Below are 21,573 nucleotides of genomic sequence, written 5' to 3' on the forward strand. Positions count from 1 at the left end.
CCCTTCCTATAACATGAGATGTGATATCCAACTCCTTCCCATTCCAACCTGAGACACTTCCTATAGCATGAGAAGGGATATCTAACTCCTTCCCAATCCAATCCTGAGACCCTTCCGATAGCAGAGATGTGATATCTCAATGCTTATACCAAACCTGAGACCCTTCCTATGGCATGAGATGTGATATCCAACTCCTTGCCATTCAAATCCTGAGACCCTTCCTATAGCATGAGATGTGATATCTCTATGCTTCTAATACCAAACCTGAGACCCTTCCTATAACATGAGATGGGATATCCAACTCCTTCCCATTCCAATCCTGAGACCCTTCCGATAGCAGAGATGTGATATCTCAATGCTTATATCAAACCTGAGAACCTTCCTATGGCCTGAGATGTCATATACAACTCCTTCCCATTCCAATCCTGAGACCCTTCCTTTAGCATGAGATGTGATATCTCAATACTTATACCAAATCTGAGACCCTTCCTATCGCATGAGATGTGATATCCAATTCCTTCCCATTCCAATCCTGAGACCCTTCTTATAGCATGAGATGTGATATCTCAATGCTTATACCAAACCTGAGAGCCTACCTATAGCATGAGATGTGATATCCAAGTCCATCCCATTCCAATCCTTAGACCCTTCCTACAGCATGCGATGTGATATCTCAATGATTCTAATACCAAACCAGAGACTCTTCCTATAACATGAGATGGGATATCCAACTCCTTCCCATTCCAATCCTGAGCCGCTTCCGATAGCAGAGATGTGATATCTCCAATGCTTATACCAAACCTGAGACCCTTCCTATAACATGAGATGTGATATCCAACTCCTTCCCGTTCCAAACCTGAGACACTAACTATAGCATATGTGATATCCAACTCCTTCCCATTCCAAACATGAGACCCTTCCTATAGCATGAAAGTAATATCCAACTCCTACCCATTCCAATCCTGAGACCCTTCCTATAGCAAGAGATGTGATATCCAAATCCTTCCCATTCCAATCCTGAGACCCTTCCTATAACATGAGATGTGATATCCAACTCCTTCCCATTCCAACCTGAGACACTTCCTATAGCATGAGAAGGGATATCCAACTCCTTCCCAATCCAATCCTGAGACCCTTCCGATAGCAGAGATGTGACATCTCAATGCTTATACCAAACCTGAGACCCTTCCTATGGCATGAGATGTGATATCCAACTCCTTCCCAATCCAATCCTGAGACCCTTCCGATAGCAGAGACGTGATATCTCAATGCTTCTACCAAACCTGAGACCCTTCCTTTAGCATGAGATGTGATATCCAAATCCTTCACATTCCAATCCTGAGACCCTTCCTATAGCATGAGATGTGATATCTCAATGCTTCTAATACCAAACCTGAGATCCTTCCTATAACATGAGATGTGATATCCAATTCCTTCCCATTCCAAACCTGAGACCCTTCCTATTGGATGAGATGTGATATCCAACTCCTTCCCATTTCAACCCTGAGACCCTTCCTATAGCATGAGATGTGATGTCTCAATGCTTCTAATACCAAACCTGAGATCCTTCCTATAACATGAGATGTGATATCCAACTCCTTCCATTCCAATCCTGAGACCCGTCCTATAGCATGAGATGTGATATCTCAATGCTTATACCAAACCTGAGACCCTTCCTATCGCATGAGATGTGATATCCAACTGCTTCCCATTCCAATCCTGAGACCCTTCCTATAGCATGAGATGTGATATCTCAATGCTTCTAATACCAAACCTGAGATCCTTCCTCTAACATGAAATGTGATATCCAACTCCTTCCCTTTCCAAACCTAAGAGCCTATCTATAGCATGAGATGTGATATCCATCTCCTTCCCATTCCAACCTGAGACACTTCCTATAGCATGAGAAGGGATATCCAACTCCTTCCCAATCCAATCCTGAGACCCTTCCGATAGCAGAGATGTGACATCTCAATGCTTATACCAAACCTGAGACCCTTCCTATGGCATGAGATGTGATATCCAACTCCTTCCCAATCCAATCCTGAGACCCTTCCGATAGCAGAGACGTGATATCTCAATGCTTCTACCAAACCTGAGACCCTTTCATTAGCATGAGATGTGATATCCAAATCCTTCACATTCCAATCCTGAGACCCTTCCTATAGCATGAGATGTGATATCTCAATGCTTCTAATACCAAACCTGAGATCCTTCCTATAACATGAGATGTGATATCCAATTCCTTCCCATTCCAAACCTGAGACCCTTCCTATTGGATGAGATGTGATATCCAACTCCTTCCCATTCCAACCCTGAGACCCTTCCTATAGCATGAGATGTGATGTCTCAATGCTTCTAATACCAAACCTGAGATCCTTCCTATAACATGAGATGTGATATCCAACTCCTTCCATTCCAATCCTGAGACCCGTCCTATAGCATGAGATGTGATATCTCAATGCTTATACCAAACCTGAGACCCTTCCTATCGCATGAGATGTGATATCCAACTGCTTCCCATTCCAATCCTGAGACCCTTCCTATAGCATGAGATGTGATATCTCAATGCTTCTAATACCAAACCTGAGATCCTTCCTCTAACATGAAATGTGATATCCAAATCCTTCCCTTTCCAAACCTAAGAGCCTATCTATAGCATGAGATGTGATATCCAAGTCCTTCCCATTCCAACCCTTAGACCCTTCCTACAGCATGCAATATGATATCTCAATGATTCTAATAACAAACCTGAGACCCGTCCTATAACATGAGATGGGATATCCAACTCCTTCCCATTCCAATCCTGAGACACTTCCGATAGCAGAGATGTGATATCTCAATGCTTATACCAAACCTGAGACCCTTCCTATAACATGAGATGTGATATCCAAATCCTTCCCGTTCCAAACCTGAGATCCTTCCTTTAGCATGAGATGTGATATCCAGCACCTTCCCATTCCAATCCTGAGACACTTCCTATAGCATGAGATGTGATATCTCAATGCTTCTAATATCAAAACTGAGACCCTCCCTATAGCATGATATGTGATATCTAAGTCCTTCCCATTCCAATCCTGAGACCCTCCCTATAGCATGAGATGTGATATCCAACTCCTTCCCATTCCAATCCTGAGACCCTTCCTATAGCATGAGATATATCTCAATACTTCTAATACCAAACGTGAGATCCTTCCGATAACATGAGATGTGATATCCAAATCCTTCCCCTTCCAATCCTGAGACCCTCCCTTTAGCATGAGATGTGATATCCAACTCCTTCCTATTCCAATCCTGAGACTCTTCTGATAGCATGAGATGTGATATCTCAATGCTTCTAATACCAAACCTGAGATCCTTCCGATAGCATGAGATGTGATATCTCAATGCTTCTAATACCAAACCTGAGATCCTTCCTATAACATGAGATGTGATATCCAAATCCTTCCCCTTCCAAACCTGAGACCCTCCCTTTAGCATGAGATGTGATATCCAACTCCTTCCCATTCCATTCCTGAGACCCTTCTGATAGCATGAGATGTGATATCTCAATGCCTCTAATACCAAACCTGAGATCCTACCTCTAACATGAAATGTGATATCCAACTCTTTCCCCTTCCAAACCTGAGAGCCTTCCTATAGCATGAGATGTGATATCCAAGTCCTTCCCATTCCAATCCTGAGACCCTTCCTATAGCTTGAGATGTGATATCCAACTCCTTCCCATTCCAATTCTGAGACCCTTCCTATACTATGAGACTTGATATCTCAATGCTTCTAATACAAACGTGAGACCCGTAATATAACATGAGATGTGATATCCAAATCCTTCCCCTTCCAAACCTTAGACCCTTCCTTTATCATGAGATGTGATATCCAACTCCTTCCCATTCCAATCCTGAGACCCTTCCGATATCATGAGATGTGATATCTCAAAGCTTCTAATATCAAACTTGAGACCCTCCCTATAGCATGAGATGTGATATCCAAGTCCTTCCCATTCCAATCCTGAGACCCTTCCTATAGCATGAGATGTGATATCTCAATGCTTCTAATACCAAACCTGAGACCCTTCCTATAACATGAGATGGGAATATCCAACTCCTTCCCATTCCAATCCTGAGACCCTTCCGATAGCAGAGATGTGATATCTCAATGCTTATACCAAACCTGAGATCCTTCCTATAACATGAGATGTGATATCCAACTCCTTCCCATTCCAATCCTGAGACACTTCCTATAGCATGAGATGTGATATCTCACTGCTTATACCAAACCTGAGACCCTTCCCATAGCATGAGATGTGATATCAAACTCCTTCCCATTCCAATCCTCAGACCCTTCCTATAGCATGAGATGTGATATCTCAATGCTTCTAATATAAAACTTGAGACCCTACCTATAGCATGAGATGTGATATCCAAGTCCTTCCCATTACAATCCTGAGACACTTCCTATAGCATGAGATGTGATATCCAACTCCTTCCCATTCCAATCCTGAGACCCTTCCTATAGCATGAGATATGATATCTCAATACTTCTAATACCAAACGTGAGATCCTTCCGATAACATGAGATGTGATATCCAAATCCTTCCCCTTCCAAACCTGAGACCCTCCCTTTAGCATGAGATGTGATATCCAACTCCTTCCCATTCCAATCCTGAGACCCTTCTGATAGCATGAGATGTGATATCTCAATGCTTCTAATACCAAACCTGAGATCCTTCCGATAGCATGAGATGTGATATCTCAATGCTTCTAATACCAAACCTGAGATCCTTCCTATAACATGAGATGTGATATCCAAATCCTTCCCCTTCCAAACCTGAGACCCTCCCTTTAGCATGAGATGTGATATCCAACTCCTTCCCATTCCATTCCCGAGACCCTTCTGATAGCATGAGATGTGATATCTCAATGCCTCTAATACCAAACCTGAGATCCTACCTTTAACATGAAATGTGATATCCAACTCTTTCCGCTTCCAAACCTGAGAGCCTTCCTATAGCATGAGATGTGATATCCAAGTCCTTCCCATTCCAATCCTGTGACCCTTCCTATAGCTTGAGATGTGATATCCACCTCCTTCCCATTCCAATTCTGAGACCCTTCCTATACTCTGAGACTTGATATCTCAATGCTTCTAATACCAAACCTGAGACCCGTAATATAACATGAGATGTGATATCCAAATCCTTCCCCTTCCAAACCTTAGACCCTTCCTTTATCATGAGATGTGATATCCAACTCCTTCCCATTCCAATCCTGAGACCCTTCCGATATCATGAGATGTGATATCTCAAAGCTTCTAATATCAAACTTGAGACCCTCCCTATAGCATGAGATGTGATATCCAAGTCCTTCCCATTCCAATCCTGAGACCCTTCCTATAGCATGAGATGTGATATCTCAATGCTTCTAAAACCAAACCTGAGACCCTTCCTATTACATGAGATGGGAATATCCAACTCCTTCGCATACCAATCCTGAGACCCTTCCGATAGCAGAGATGTGATATCTCAATGCTTATACCAAACCTGAGACCCTTCCTATGGCATGAGATGTCATATACAACTTCTTCCCATTCCAATCCTGAGACCCCTCCTATAGCATGAGATGTGATATCTCAATGCTTATACCAAACCTGAGACCCTTCCTATAGCATGAGATGTGATATTCAACTTCTTCCCATTCCAATCCTAAGACCCTTCCTATAACATGAGATATGATGTCTCAATGCTTCTAATACCAAACCTGAGATCTTTCCTATAACATGAGATGTGATATCCAACTCCTTCCCATTCCAATCCTGAGACCCTTCCTATAGCATGAGATGTGATATCTCAATGCTTATACCAAACCTGAGACCCTTCCTATAGCTTGAGATGTGATATCCAACTCCTTCCCATTCCAATCCTGAGACCCTTCCTATAGCATGAGATGTGATATCTCAAGGCCTCTAATATCAAACCTGAGATCCTTCCTCTAACATGAAATGTGATATCCAACTCCTTCCCCTTCCAAACCTGAGAGCCTTCCTATAGCATGAGATATGATATCCAAGTCCTTCCCATTCCAATCCTGAGACCCTTCCTATAACATGAAATGTGATATCCAACTCCTTCCCATTCCAACCTGAGACCCTTCCTATAGCATGAGATGGGATATCCAACTCCTTCCAAATCCAATACTGATACCCTTCCAATAGCATGAGATGTGATATCCCAATGCTTCTACCAAACCTGAGACCCATACTATGGCATAAGATGTGACATCAAACTCCTTCCCATTCCAATCCTGAGACCCTTCCTATAGCTTGAGATGTGATATCCAACTCCTTCCCATTCCAATTCTGAGACCCTTCCTATACCATGAGACTTGATATCTCAATGCTTCTAATACCAAACCTGAGACCCGTCCTATAACATGAGATGTGATATCCAAATCCTTCCCCTTCCAAACCTTAGACCCTTCCTTTATCATGAGATGTGATATCCAACTCCTTCCCATTCCAATCCTGAGACCCTTCCTATAGCATGAGATGTGATATCTCAATGCTTCTAATACCAAACCTGAGATCCTTCCGATAGCATGAGATGTGATATCTCAATGCTTCTAATACCAAACCTGAGATCCTTCCTATAACATGAGATGTGATATCCAAATCCTTCCCCTTCCGAACCTGAGACCCTCCCTTTAGCATGAGATGTGATATCCAACTCCTTCCCATTCCAATCCTGATACCCTTCTGATAGCATGAGATGTGATATCTCAATGCCTCTAATACCAAACCTGAGATCCTACCTCTAACATCAAATGTGATATCCAACTCCTTCCCTTTCCAAACCTGAGAGCCTTCCTACAGCATGAGATGTGATATCCAAGTCCTTCCCATTCCAATCCTAAAGCCCTTCCTATAACATGAGATGTCATATCCAACTCCTTCCCATTCCAACCTGAGACCCTTCCTATAGCATGAGATGGGATATCCAACTCCTTCCAAAACCAATCCTGATACCCTTCCGATAGCATGAGATGTGATATCCCAATGCTTCTACAAAACCTGAGACCCATACCATGGCATGAGATGTGATATCAAACTCCCGTCCTATACCATGAGACTTGATATCTCAATGCTTCTAATACCAAACCTGAGACCGGTCCAATAACATGAGATGTGATATCCAAATCCTTCCCCTTCCAAACCTTAGACCCTTCCTTTATCATGAGATGTGATATCCAAGTCCTTCCCATTCCATTCCTGAGACCCTTCCTATAGCATGAGATGTGATATCTCAATGCTTCTAATACCAAACCTGAGACCCTTCCTATAACATGAGATGTGATATCCAAGTCCTTCCCATTTCAATCCTGAGACCCTTCCTATAGCATGAGATGTGATATCTCAATTCTTCTAATACCAAACCTGAGACCCTTCCTATAACATGAATTCTGATATCCAAGTCCTTCCCATTCCAATCCTGAGACCCTTCCAATAGCAGAGATGTGATATCTCAATGCTTCTAATATCAAACCTGAGACCTGTCCTATAACATGAGATGGGATATCCAACTCCTTCCCATTCCAAACCTGATACCCTTCCTATAGCATGAGATGTGATATCCAATTCCTTCCCATCCCAATCCTGAGACACCTCCGATAGCAGAGATGTGATATCTCAATGCTTATACCAAACCTGAGACTCTTCTTATAACATGAGATGTGATATCTAACTCCTTCCCGTTCCAAACCTGAGACCCTTCCTATAGCATGAGATGTGATATCCAAATCCTTCCCATTCCAATCCTGAGACCCTTCCTATAGCATGAGATGTGATATCTCAATGCTTATACTGAATCTGAGACCCTTCCTATAGCATGAGATGTGATATCCAACTCCTTCCCATTCCAATCCTGAGACCCTTATGATAGCATGAGATGTGATATCTCAATGCCTCTAATACCAAACCTGAGATACTTCTGATAGCATGAGATGTGATATCTCAATGCTTCTAATACCAAACCTGAGATCCTTCCTATAACATGAGATGTGATTTCCAAATCCTTCCCCTACCAAACCTGAGACCATCCCTTTAGCATGAGATGTGATATACAACTCCTTCCCATTCCAATCCTGAGACCCTTCTGATAGCATGAGATGTGATATCTCAATGCCTCTAATACCAAACCTGAGATCCTACCTCTAACATGAAATGTGATATCCATCTCCTTCCCTTTCCAAACCTGAGACCCTGCCTATAGCATGAGATGTGATATTCAAGTCCTTCCCATTCCAATCCTGAGACCCTTCCTATAGCATGTGATGTGATACCTCAATACTTATACCAAACCTGAGACCCTTCCTATGGCATGAGATGTCATATACAACTCCTTCCCATTCCAATCCTGAGACCCTTCCTATAGCATGAGATGTGATATCCAACTTCTTCCCATTCCAATCCTAAGACCCTTCCTATAACATGAGATGTGATGTCTCAATGCTTCTAATACCAAACCTGAGATCTTTCCTATAATATGAGATGTGATATCCAACTCCTTCCCATTCCAATCCTGAGACCCTTCCTATAGCATGAGATGTGATATCTCAATGCTTATACCAAACCTGAGACCCTTCCTATAGCTTGAGATGTGATATCGAACTCCTTCCCATTCCAATCCCGAGACCCTTCCTATAGCATGAGATGTGATATCTCAAGGCCTCTAATACCAAACCTGAGATCCTTCCTCTAACATGAAATGTGATATCCAACTCCTTCCCCTTCCAAACCTGAGAGCCTTCCTATAGCATGAGATATGATATCCAAGTCCTTCCCATTCCAATCCTGAGACCCTTCCTATAACATGAAATGTGATATCCAACTCCTTCCCATTCCAGCCTGAGACCCTTCCTATAGCATGAGATGGGATATCCAACTCCTTCCAAATCCAATACTGATACCCTTCCAATAGCATGCGATGTGATATCCCAATGCTTCTACCAAACCTGAGACCCATACTATGGCATAAGATGTGATATCAAACGCCTTCCCTTTCCAATCCTGAGACCCTTCCTATAGCTTGAGATGTGATATCCAACTCCTTCCCATTCCAATTCTGAGACCCTTCCTATACCATGAGACGTGATATCTCAATGCTTCTAATACCAAACCTGAGACCCGTCCTATAACATGAGATGTGATATCCAAATCCTTCCCCTTCCAAACCTTAGACCCTTCCTTTATCATGAGATGTGATATCCAACTCCTTCCCATTCCAATCCTGAGACCCTTCCGATATCATGAGATTTGTTATCTCAATGCTTCTAATATCAAACTTGAGACCCTCCCTATAGCATGAGATGTGACATCCAAGTCCTCCCCATTCCAATCCTGAGACCCTTCCTATAGCATAAGATGTGATATCTCAATGCTTCTAATACCAAACCTGAGACCCTTCCTATAACATGAGATGGGATATCCAACTCCTTCCCATTCCAATCCTGAGACCCTTCTGATAGCAGAGATGTGATATCTCAATGCGTATACCAACCTGAGACCCTTCCTATAACATGAGATGTGATATCCAACTCCTTCCCATTCCAAACCTGAGACCCTTCCTATAGCATATGTGATATCCAACTCCTTCCAATTCCAAACATGAGACCCTTCCCATAGCAAGAATGTAATATCCAACTCCTTCCCATTCCAATCCTGAGACCCTTCTGATAGCATGAAATGTGATATCTCAAAGCCTCTAATACCAAACCTGAGATCCTACCTCTAACATGAAATGTGATATCCAACTCTTTACCCTTCCAAACCTGAGAGCCTTCCTATAGCATGAGATGTGATATCCAAGTCCTTCCCATTCCAATCCTGAGACCCTTCCTATAGCTTGAGATGTGATATCCAACTCCTTCACATTCCAATTCTGAGACCCTTCCTATACTATGAGACTTGATATCTCAATGCTTCTAATACAAACGTGAGACCCGTAATATAACATGAGATGTGATATCCAAATCCTTCCCCTTCCAAACCTTAGACCCTTCCTTTATCATGAGATGTGATATCCAACTCCTTCCCATTCCAATCCTGAGACCCTTCCGATATCATGAGATGTGATATCTCAAAGCTTCTAATATCAAACTTGAGACCCTCCCTATAGCATGAGATGTGATATCCAAGTCCTTCCCATTCCAATCCTGAGACCCTTCCTATAGCATGAGATGTGATATCTCAATGCTTCTAATACCAAACCTGAGACCCTTCCTATAACATGAGATGGGAATATCCAACTCCTTCCCATTCCAATCCTGAGACCCTTCCGATAGCAGAGATGTGATATCTCAATGCTTATACCAAACCTGAGATCCTTCCTATAACATGAGATGTGATATCCAACTCCTTCCCATTCCAATCCTGAGACACTTCCTATAGCATGAGATGTGATATCTCACTGCTTATACCAAACCTGAGACCCTTCCCATAGCATGAGATGTGATATCCAACTCCTTCCCATTCCAATCCTCAGACCCTTCCTATAGCATGAGATGTGATATCTCAATGCTTCTAATATAAAACTTGAGACCCTACCTATAGCATGAGATGTGATATCCAAGTCCTTCCCATTACAATCCTGAGACACTTCCTATAGCATGAGATGTGATATCCAACTCCTTCCCATTCCAATCCTGAGACCCTTCCTATAGCATGAGATATGATATCTCAATACTTCTAATACCAAACGAGAGATCCTTCCGATAACATGAGATGTGATATCCAAATCCTTCCCCTTCCAAACCTGAGACCCTCCCTTTAGCATGAGATGTGATATCCAACTCCTTCCCATTCCAATCCTGAGACCCTTCTGATAGCATGAGATGTGATATCTCAATGCTTCTAATACCAAACCTGAGATCCTTCCGATAGCATGAGATGTGATATCTCAATGCTTCTAATACCAAACCTGAGATCCTTCCTATAACATGAGATGTGATATCCAAATCCTTCCCCTTCCAAACCTGAGACCCTCCCTTTAGCATGAGATGTGATATCCAACTCCTTCCCATTCCATTCCCGAGACCCTTCTGATAGCATGAGATGTGATATCTCAATGCCTCTAATACCAAACCTGAGATCCTACCTCTAACATGAAATGTGATATCCAACTCTTTCCCCTTCCAAACCTGAGAGCCTTCCTATAGCATGAGATGTGATATCCAAGTCCTTCCCATTCCAATCCTGAGACCCTTCCTATAGCTTGAGATGTGATATCCACCCTTCCCATTCCAATTCTGAGACCCTTCCTATACTCTGAGACTTGATATCTCAATGCTTCTAATACCAAACCTGAGACCCGTAATATAACATGAGATGTGATATCCAAATCCTTCCCCTTCCAAACCTTAGACCCTTCCTTTATCATGAGATGTGATATCCAACTCCTTCCCATTCCAATCCTGAGACCCTTCCGATATCATGAGATGTGATATCTCAAAGCTTCTAATATCAAACTTGAGACCCTCCCTATAGCATGAGATGTGATATCCAAGTCCTTCCCATTCCAATCCTGAGACCCTTCCTATAGCATGAGATGTGATATCTCAATGCTTCTAAAACCAAACCTGAGACCCTTCCTATTACATGAGATGGGAATATCCAACTCCTTCGCATACCAATCCTGAGACCCTTCCGATAGCAGAGATGTGATATCTCAATGCTTATACCAAACCTGAGACCCTTCCTATGGCATGAGATGTCATATACAACTCCTTCCCATTCCAATCCTGAGACCCCTCCTATAGCATGAGATGTGATATCTCAATGCTTATACCAAACCTGAGACCCTTCCTATAGCATGAGATGTGATATTCAACTTCTTCCCATTCCAATCCTAAGACCCTTCCTATAACATGAGATATGATGTCTCAATGCTTCTAATACCAAACCTGAGATCTTTCCTATAACATGAGATGTGATATCCAACTCCTTCTCATTCCAATCCTGAGACCCTTCCTATAACATGAGATGTGATATCTCAATGCTTATACCAAACCTGAGACCCTTCCTATAGCTTGAGATGTGATATCCAACTCCTTCCCATTCCAATCCTGAGACCCTTCCTATAGCATGAGATGTGATATCTCAAGGCCTCTATTATCAAACCTGAGATCCTTCCTCTAACATGAAATGTGATATCCAACTCCTTCCCCTTCCAAACCTGAGAGCCTTCCTATAGCATGAGATATGATATCCAAGTCCTTCCCATTCCAATCCTGAGACCCTTCCTATAACATGAAATGTGATATCCAACTCCTTCCCATTCCAACCTGAGACCCTTCCTATAGCATGAGATGGGATATCCAACTCCTTCCAAATCCAATACTGATACCCTTCCAATAGCATGAGATGTGATATCCCAATGCTTCTACCAAACCTGAGACCCATACTATGGCATAAGATGTGACATCAAACTCCTTCCCATTCCAATCCTGAGACCCTTCCTATAGCTTGAGATGTGATATCCAACTCCTTCCCATTCCAATTCTGAGACCCTTCCTATACCATGAGACTTGATATCTCAATGCTTCTAATACCAAACCTGAGACCCGTCCTATAACATGAGATGTGATATCCAAATCCTTCCCCTTCCAAACCTTAGACCCTTCCTTTATCATGAGATGTGATATCCAACTCCTTCCCATTCCAATCCTGAGACCCTTCCTATAGCATGAGATGTGATATCTCAATGCTTCTAATACCAAACCTGAGATCCTTCCGATAGCATGAGATGTGATATCTCAATGCTTCTAATACCAAACCTGAGATCCTTCCTATAACATGAGATGTGATATCCAAATCCTTCCCCTTCCGAATCTGAGACCCTCCCTTTAGCATGAGATGTGATATCCAACTCCTTCCCATTCCAATCCTGATACCCTTCTGATAGCATGAGATGTGATATCTCAATGCCTCTAATACCAAACCTGAGATCCTACCTCTAACATGAAATGTGATATCCAACTCCTTCCCTTTCCAAACCTGAGAGCCTTCCTACAGCATGAGATGTGATATCCAAGTCCTTCCCATTCCAATCCTAAAGCCCTTCCTATAACATGAGATGTCATATCCAACTCCTTCCCATTCCAACCTGAGACCCTTCCTATAGCATGAGATGGGATATCCAACTCCTTCCAAAACCAATCCTGATACCCTTCCGATAGCATGAGATGTGATATCCCAATGCTTCTACAAAACCTGAGACCCATACCATGGCATGAGATGTGATATCAAACTCCCGTCCTATACCATGAGACTTGATATCTCAATGCTTCTAATACCAAACCTGAGACCGGTCCAATAACATGAGATGTGATATCCAAATCCTTCCCCTTCCAAACCTTAGACCCTTCCTTTATCATGAGATGTGATATCCAAGTCCTTCCCATTCCATTCCTGAGACCCTTCCTATAGCATGAGATGTGATATCTCAATGCTTCTAATACCAAACCTGAGACCCTTCCTATAACATGAGATGTGATATCCAAGTCCTTCCCATTTCAATCCTGAGACCCTTCCTATAGCATGAGATGTGATATCTCAATGCTTCTAATACCAAACCTGAGACCCTTCCTATAACATGAATTCTGATATCCAAGTCCTTCCCATTCCAATCCTGAGACCCTTCCAATAGCAGAGATGTGATATCTCAATGCTTCTAATATCAAACCTGAGACCTGTCCTATAACATGAGATGGGATATCCAACTCCTTCCCATTCCAAACCTGATACCCTTCCTATAGCATGAGATGTGATATCCAATTCCTTCCCATCCCAATCCTGAGACACCTCCGATAGCAGAGATGTGATATCTCAATGCTTATACCAAACCTGAGACTCTTCCTATAACATGAGATGTGATATCTAACTCCTTCCCGTTCCAAACCTGAGACCCTTCCTATAGCATGAGATGTGATATCCAACTCCTTCCCATTCCAATCCTGAGACCCTGCCTATAGCATGAGATGTGATATCTCAATGCTTATACTGAATCTGAGACCCTTCCTATAGCATGAGATGTGATATCCAACTCCTTCCCATTCCAATCCTGAGACCCTTATGATAGCATGAGATGTGATATCTCAATGCCTCTAATACCAAACCTGAGATACTTCCGATAGCATGAGATGTGATATCTCAATGCTTCTAATACCAAACCTGAGATCCTTCCTATAACATGAGATGTGATTTCCAAATCCTTCCCCTACCAAACCTGAGACCATCCCTTTAGCATGAGATGTGATATACAACTCCTTCCCATTCCAATCCTGAGACCCTTCTGATAGCATGAGATGTGATATCTCAATGCCTCTAATACCAAACCTGAGATCCTACCTCTAACATGAAATGTGATATCCATCTCCTTCCCTTTCCAAACCTGAGACCCTGCCTATAGCATGAGATGTCATATACGACTCCTTCCCATTCCAATCCTGAGACCCTTCCTATAGCATGAGATCTGATATCTCAATGCTTATACCAAACCTGAGACCCTTCCTATAGCATGAGATGTGATATCCAACTTCTTCCCATTCCAATCCTAAGACCCTTCCTATAACATGAGATGTGATGTCTCAATGCTTCTAATACCAAACCTGAGATCTTTCCTATAATATGAGATGTGATATCGAACTCCTTCCCATTCCAATCCTGAGACCCTTCCTATAGCATGAGATGTGATATCTCAATGCTTATACCAAACCTGAGACCCTTCCTATAGCTTGAGATGTGATATCGAACTCCTTCCCATTCCAATCCCGAGACCCTTCCTATAGCATGAGATGTGATATCTCAAGGCCTCTAATACCAAACCTGAGATCCTTCCTCTAACATGAAATGTGATATCCAACTCCTTCCCCTTCCAAACCTGAGAGCCTTCCTATAGCATGAGATATGATATCCAAGTCCTTCCCATTCCAATCCTGAGACCCTCCCTATAACATGAAATGTGATATCCAACTCCTTCCCATTCCAACCTGAGACCCTTCCTATAGCATGAGATGGGATATCCAACTCCTTCCAAATCCAATACTGATACCCTTCCAATAGCATGCGATGTGATATCCCAATGCTTCTACCAAACCTGAGACCCATACTATGGCATAAGATGTGATATCAAACGCCTTCCCTTTCCAATCCTGAGACCCTTCCTATAGCTTGAGATGTGATATCCAACTCCTTCCCATTCCAATTCTGAGACCCTTCCTATACCATGAGACTTGATATCTCAATGCTTCTAATACCAAACCTGAGACCCGTCCTATAACATGAGATGTGATATCCAAATCCTTCCCCTTCCAAACCTTAGACCCTTCCTTTATCATGAGATGTGATATCCAACTCCTTCCCATTCCAATCCTGAGACCCTTCCGATATCATGAGATTTGTTATCTCAATGCTTCTAATATCAAACTTGAGACCCTCCCTATAGCATGAGATGTGACATCCAAGTCCTCCCCATTCCAATCCTGAGACCCTTCCTATAGCATAAGATGTGATATCTCAATGCTTCTAATACCAAACCTGAGACCCTTCCTATAACATGAGATGGGATATCCAACTCCTTCCCATTCCAATCCTGAGACCCTTCCGATAGCAGAGATGTGATATCTCAATGCGTATACCAACCTGAGACCCTTCCTATAACATGAGATGTGATATCCAACTCCTTCCCATTCCAAACCTGAGACCCTTCCTATAGCATATGTGATATCCAACTCCTTCCAATTCCAAACATGAGACCCTTCCCATGGCAAAAATGTAATATCCAACTCCTTCCCATTCCAATCCTGAGACCATTCCTATAGCATGAGATGTGATATCTCAATGCTTCTAATACCAAACCTGAGATCCTTCCTATGACATGAGATGTGCTATCCAATTCCTTCCCATTCCAAACCTGAGACCCTTCCTACAGCATGCAATGTGATATCTCAATGCTTCTAATACCAAACCTGAGACCAGTCCTATAACATGAGATGGGATATCCAACTCCTTCCCGTTCCAATCCTGAGACACTTCCGATTGCAGAGATTTGATATCTCAATGCTTATACCAAACCTGAGACTCTTCCTATAACATGAGATGTGATATCCAACTCCTTCCCGTTCCAAACCTGAGACCCTTCCTATAGCATGAGATGTGATATCCAAATCCTTCCCATCCCAATCCTGAGACACTTCCAATTGCAGAGATGTGATATCTCAATGCTTATACCAAACCTGAGACTCTTCCTATAACACGAGATGTGATATCCAACTCCTTCCCGTTCCAAACCTGAGACCCTTCCTATAGCATGAGATGTGATATCCAACTCCTTCCCATTCCAATCCTGAGACCTTTCCAATAGCATGAGATGTGATATCTCAATGCCTCTAATACCAAACCTGAGATCCTTCCTATAACATGTGATGTGATATTCAAATCCTTCCCCTTCCAAACCTGAGACCCTCACTTTAGCATGAGATGTGATATACAACTCCTTCCCATTCCAATCCTGAGACCCTTCTGATAGCATGAGATGTGATATCTCAATGCCTCTAATACCAAACCTGAGATCCTACCTCTAACATGAAATGTGATATCCATCTCCTTCCCTTTCCAAACCTGAGACCCTGCCTTTAGCATTAGCTGTGATATCCAAGTCCTTCCCATTCCAATCATGAGACCCTTCCTATAGCATGTGATGTGATATCTCAATGCTTATACCAAACCTGAGACCCTTCTTATGGCATGAGATGTCATATACAACTCCTTCCCATTCCAATCCTGGGACCCTTCCTATAGCATGAGATGTGATATCTCAATGCTTATACCAAACCTGAGACCCTTCCTATAGCATGAGATATGATATCTCAAGGCCTCTAATACCAAACCTGAGATCCTTCCTCTAACATGAGATGTGATATCCAACTCCTTCCCGTTCCAAACCTGAGACACTTCCTATAGCATATGTGATATCCAACTCCTTCCATTCCAAACATGAGACCCTTCCTATAGCAAGAATGTAATATCCAACTCCTACCCATTCCAATCCTGAGACCCTTCCTATAGCAAGAGATGTGATATCCAAATCCTTCCCATTCCAATCCTGAGACCCTTCCTATAACATGAGATGTGATATCCAACTCCTTCCCATTCCAACCTGAGACACTTCCTATAGCATGAGAAGGGATATCCAACTCCTTCGCAATCCAATCCGGAGACCCTTCCGATAGCAGAGATGTGATATCTCAATGCTTATACCAAACCTGAGACCCTTCCTATGGCATGATATGTGATATCCAACTCCTTGCCATTCAAATCCTGAGACCCTTTTATAGCATGGGAAGGGATATCCAACTCCTTCCCAATCCAATCCTGAGACCCTTCCGATAGCAGAGATGTGATATCTCAACGCTTCTACCAAACCTGAGACCCTTCCTTTAGCATGAGATGTGATATCCAAATCCTTCGCATTCCAATCCTGAGACCCTTCCTATAGCATGAGATGTGATATCTCAATGGTTCTAATACCAAACCTGAAATCCTTCCTATAACATGAGATGTGATATCCAATTCCTTCCCATTCCAAACCTGAGACCCTTCCTATAACATGAAATGTGATATCTCAAGGCCTCTAATACCAAACCTGAGATCCTTCCTCTAACATGAAATGTGATATCCAACTCCTTCCCATTCCAAACCTGAGACCCTTCCTATAACATGAAATGTGATATCCAACTCCATCCCATTCCAACCTGAGACCTTTCCTATAGCATGAGATGGGATATCCAACTCCTTCCAAATCCAATACTGATACCATTCCGATAGCATGAGATGTGATATCCCAATGCTTCTACCAAATCTGAGACCCATACTATGGCATGAGATGTGATATCAAACTCCTTCCCATTCCAATCCTGAGACCCTTCCTAAAGCTTGAGATGTGATATCCAATTTCTTCCCATTCCAATTCTGAGACCCTTCCTATACCATGAGACTTGACATCTCAATGCTTCTAATACCAAACCTGAGACCCGTAATATAACATGAGATGTGATATCCAAATCCTTCCCCTTCCAAACCTTAGACCCTTCCTTTATCATGAGATGTGATATCCAACTCCTTCCCATTCCAATCCTGAGACCCTTCCGATATCATGAGATTTGTTATCTCAATGCTTCTAATATCAAACCTGAGACCCTCCCTATAGCATGAGATGTGACATCCAAGTCCTCCCCATTCCAATCCTGAGACCCTTCCTATAGCATGAGATGTGATATCTCAATGCTTCTAGTACCAAACCTGAGACCCTTCCTATAACATGAGATGGGATATCCAACTCAGATGGGATATCCAACTCCTTCCCATTCCAATCCTGAGACCCTTCCGATAGCAGAGATGTGATATCTCAATGCTTATATCAAACCTGAGACCCTTCCTATGGCCTGAGATGTCATATACAACTCCTTCCCGTTCCAATCCTGAGACCCTTCCTATAGCATGAGATGTGATATCTCAATGCTTATACCAAATCTGAGACCCTTCCTGTAGCATGAGATGTGATATCCAACTCCTTCCCATTTCAATCCTGAGACCCTTCCTATAGCATGAGATGTGATGTCTCAATGCTTCTAGTACCAAACCTGAGATCCTTCCTATAACATGAGATGTGATATCCAACTCCTTCCCATTCCAATCCTGAGACCCTTATGATAGCATGAGATGTGATATCTCAATGCCTCTTATACCAAACCTGAGATCCTTCCGATAGCATGAGATGTGATATCTCAATGCTTCTAATACCAAACCTGAGATCCTTCCTATAATATGAGATGTGATTTCCAAATCCTTCCCCTTCCAAACCTGAGACCCTCCCTTTAGCATGAGATGTGATATCCAACTCCTTCCCATTCCAATCCTGAGACCCTTCTGATAGCATGAGATGTGATATCTCAATGCCTCTAATACCAAACCTGAGATCCTACCTCTAACATGAAATGTGATATCCATCTCCTTCCCTTTCCAAACCTGAGACCCTGCCTATAGCATGAGATGTGATATCCAGGTCCTTCCCATTCCAATCCTGAGACCCTTCCTATAGCATGTGATGTGATATCTCAATGCTTATACCAAACCTGAGACCCTTCCTATGGCATGAGATGTCATATACAACTCCTTCCCATTCCAATCCTGAGACCCTTCCTATAGCATGAGATGTGATATCTCAATGCTTATACCAAACCTGAGACCCTTCCTATAGCATGAGATGTGATATCCAACTTCTTCCCATTCCAATCCAGAGACCCTTCCTATAGCATGAGATGTGATATCTCAATGCTTATACCAAACCTGAGACCCTTCCTATAGCTTGAGAAGTGATATCCAACTCCTTCCCATTCCAATCCTGTGACCCTTCCGATAGCATGAGATGTGATATCTCAAGGCCTCTAATACCAAACCTGAGATCCTTCCTCTAACATGAAATGTGATATCCAACTCCTTCCCTTTCCAAACCTGAGAACCTTCCTATAGCATGAGATATGATATCCAACTCCTTCCCATTCCAACCTGAGACCCTTCCTATAGCATGAGATGGGATATCCAACTCCTTCCAAATCCAATACTGATACCCTTCCGATAGCATGAGATGTGATATCCCAATGCTGCTACCAAACCTGAGAACCATACTATGGCATGAGATGTGATATCAAACTCCTTCCCATTCCAATCCTGAGATGCTTCCTATAGCTTGAGATGTGATATCCAACTCCTTCCCATTCCAATTCTGAGACCCTTCTTATACCATGAGACTTGATATCTCAATGCTTCTAATACCAAACCTGAGACCCGTCCTATAACATGAGATGTGATATCCAAATCCTTCCCCTTCCAAACCTTAGACTCTTCCTTTATCATGAGATGTGATATCCAACTCCTTCCCATTCCAATCCTGAGACCCTTCCGATATCATGAGATTTGTTATCTCAATGCTTCTAATATCAAACTTGAGACCCTCCCTATAGCATGAGATGTGACATCCAAGTCCTTCCCATTCCAATCCTGAGACCCTTCCTATAGCATGAGATGTGATATCTCAATGCTTCTAATACCAAACCTGAGACCTCATGCTAAAGGGAGGGTCTCAGGTTTGAAAGGGGAAGGATTTGGATATCACATCTCATGTTATAGGAAGGATCTCAGGATTGGTATTAGAAGCATTGAGATATCACATCTCATGCTATCGGAAGGATCTCAGGTTTGGTATTAGAAGCATTGAGATATCACATCTCATGCTATCGGAAGGATCTCAGGTTTGGCATTAGAAGCATTGAGATATCACATCTCATGCTATAGCAAGGGTCTCAGGTTTTGAACGGGAAGGAGTTGGATATCCCATCTCATGTTATAGGACTGGTCTCAGGTTTGGTATTAGAAGCATTGAGATATCACATTGCATGTTGTAGGAAGGGTCTCAGGTTTAGAATGGGATGGAATTGGATATCACATCTCATGTCATAGGAAGGATCTCAGGTTTGGTATTAGAAGCATTGAGATATCACATCTCATGCTATAGGAATGGTCTCAGGATTGGAATGGGAAGGAGTTGGATATTACATTCTTGCTATAGGAAGGGTCTCATGTTTGGAATGGGAAGGAGTTGGATATCACATATGGTATAGGAAGGGTCTCAGGTTTGGAACGGGAAGGAGTTGGATATCACATCTCATGTTGAAGGAAGCGTCTCAGGTTTGATATAAGCATTGAGATATCACATCTCTGCTATCGGAAGTGTCTCAGGATTGGAATGGGAAGAAGTTGGATATCCCATCTCATGTTATAGGATGGGTCTCAGGTTTGTTATTAGAATCATTGAGATATCATATTGCATGCTGTAGGAAGGGTCTAAGGATTGGAATGGGAAGGACTTGGATATCACATCTCATGCTATAGGTAGGCTCTCAGGTTTGGAAAGGGAAGGCGTTGGATATCACATCTCATGCTATAGGAAGGGTCTCAGGATTGGAATGGGAAGGAGTTGGATATCACATCTCATGCTATAGGAAGGGTCTCAGGTTTGGTATAAGCATTGAGATATCACATCTCTGCTATCGGAAGGGTCTCAGGATTGGAATGGGAAGGACTTAGATATCACATCTCATGCTATAGGGAGGTCTCAGTATTGATATTAGAAGCATTGAGATATCACATCTCAAGCTATCGGAAGGGTCTCAGGATTGGAATGGGAAGGAGTTGGATATCACATCTCATGCTATAGGAAGGGTCTCAGGTTAGGAACGGGAAGGAGTTGGATATCACATCTCATGTTATAGGAAGAGTCTCATGCTAAGACCTGATAGACCCTTCCTATAACATGAGATGGGAATATCCAACTCCTTCTCATTCCAATCCTGAGACCCTTCCCATAGCAGAGATGTGATATCTCAATGCTTATACCAAACCTGAGACCCTTCCTATAGCATGAGATGTGATATCCAACTCCTTCCCATTCCAATACTGAGACCCTTC

Source organism: Ambystoma mexicanum, unplaced genomic scaffold (genome assembly GCF_040938575.1).
Source record: "Ambystoma mexicanum isolate Mex_15411 unplaced genomic scaffold, UKY_AmexF1_1 Mex_scaf3, whole genome shotgun sequence".
In the NCBI taxonomy this organism is placed as follows: domain Eukaryota; kingdom Metazoa; phylum Chordata; class Amphibia; order Caudata; family Ambystomatidae; genus Ambystoma; species Ambystoma mexicanum.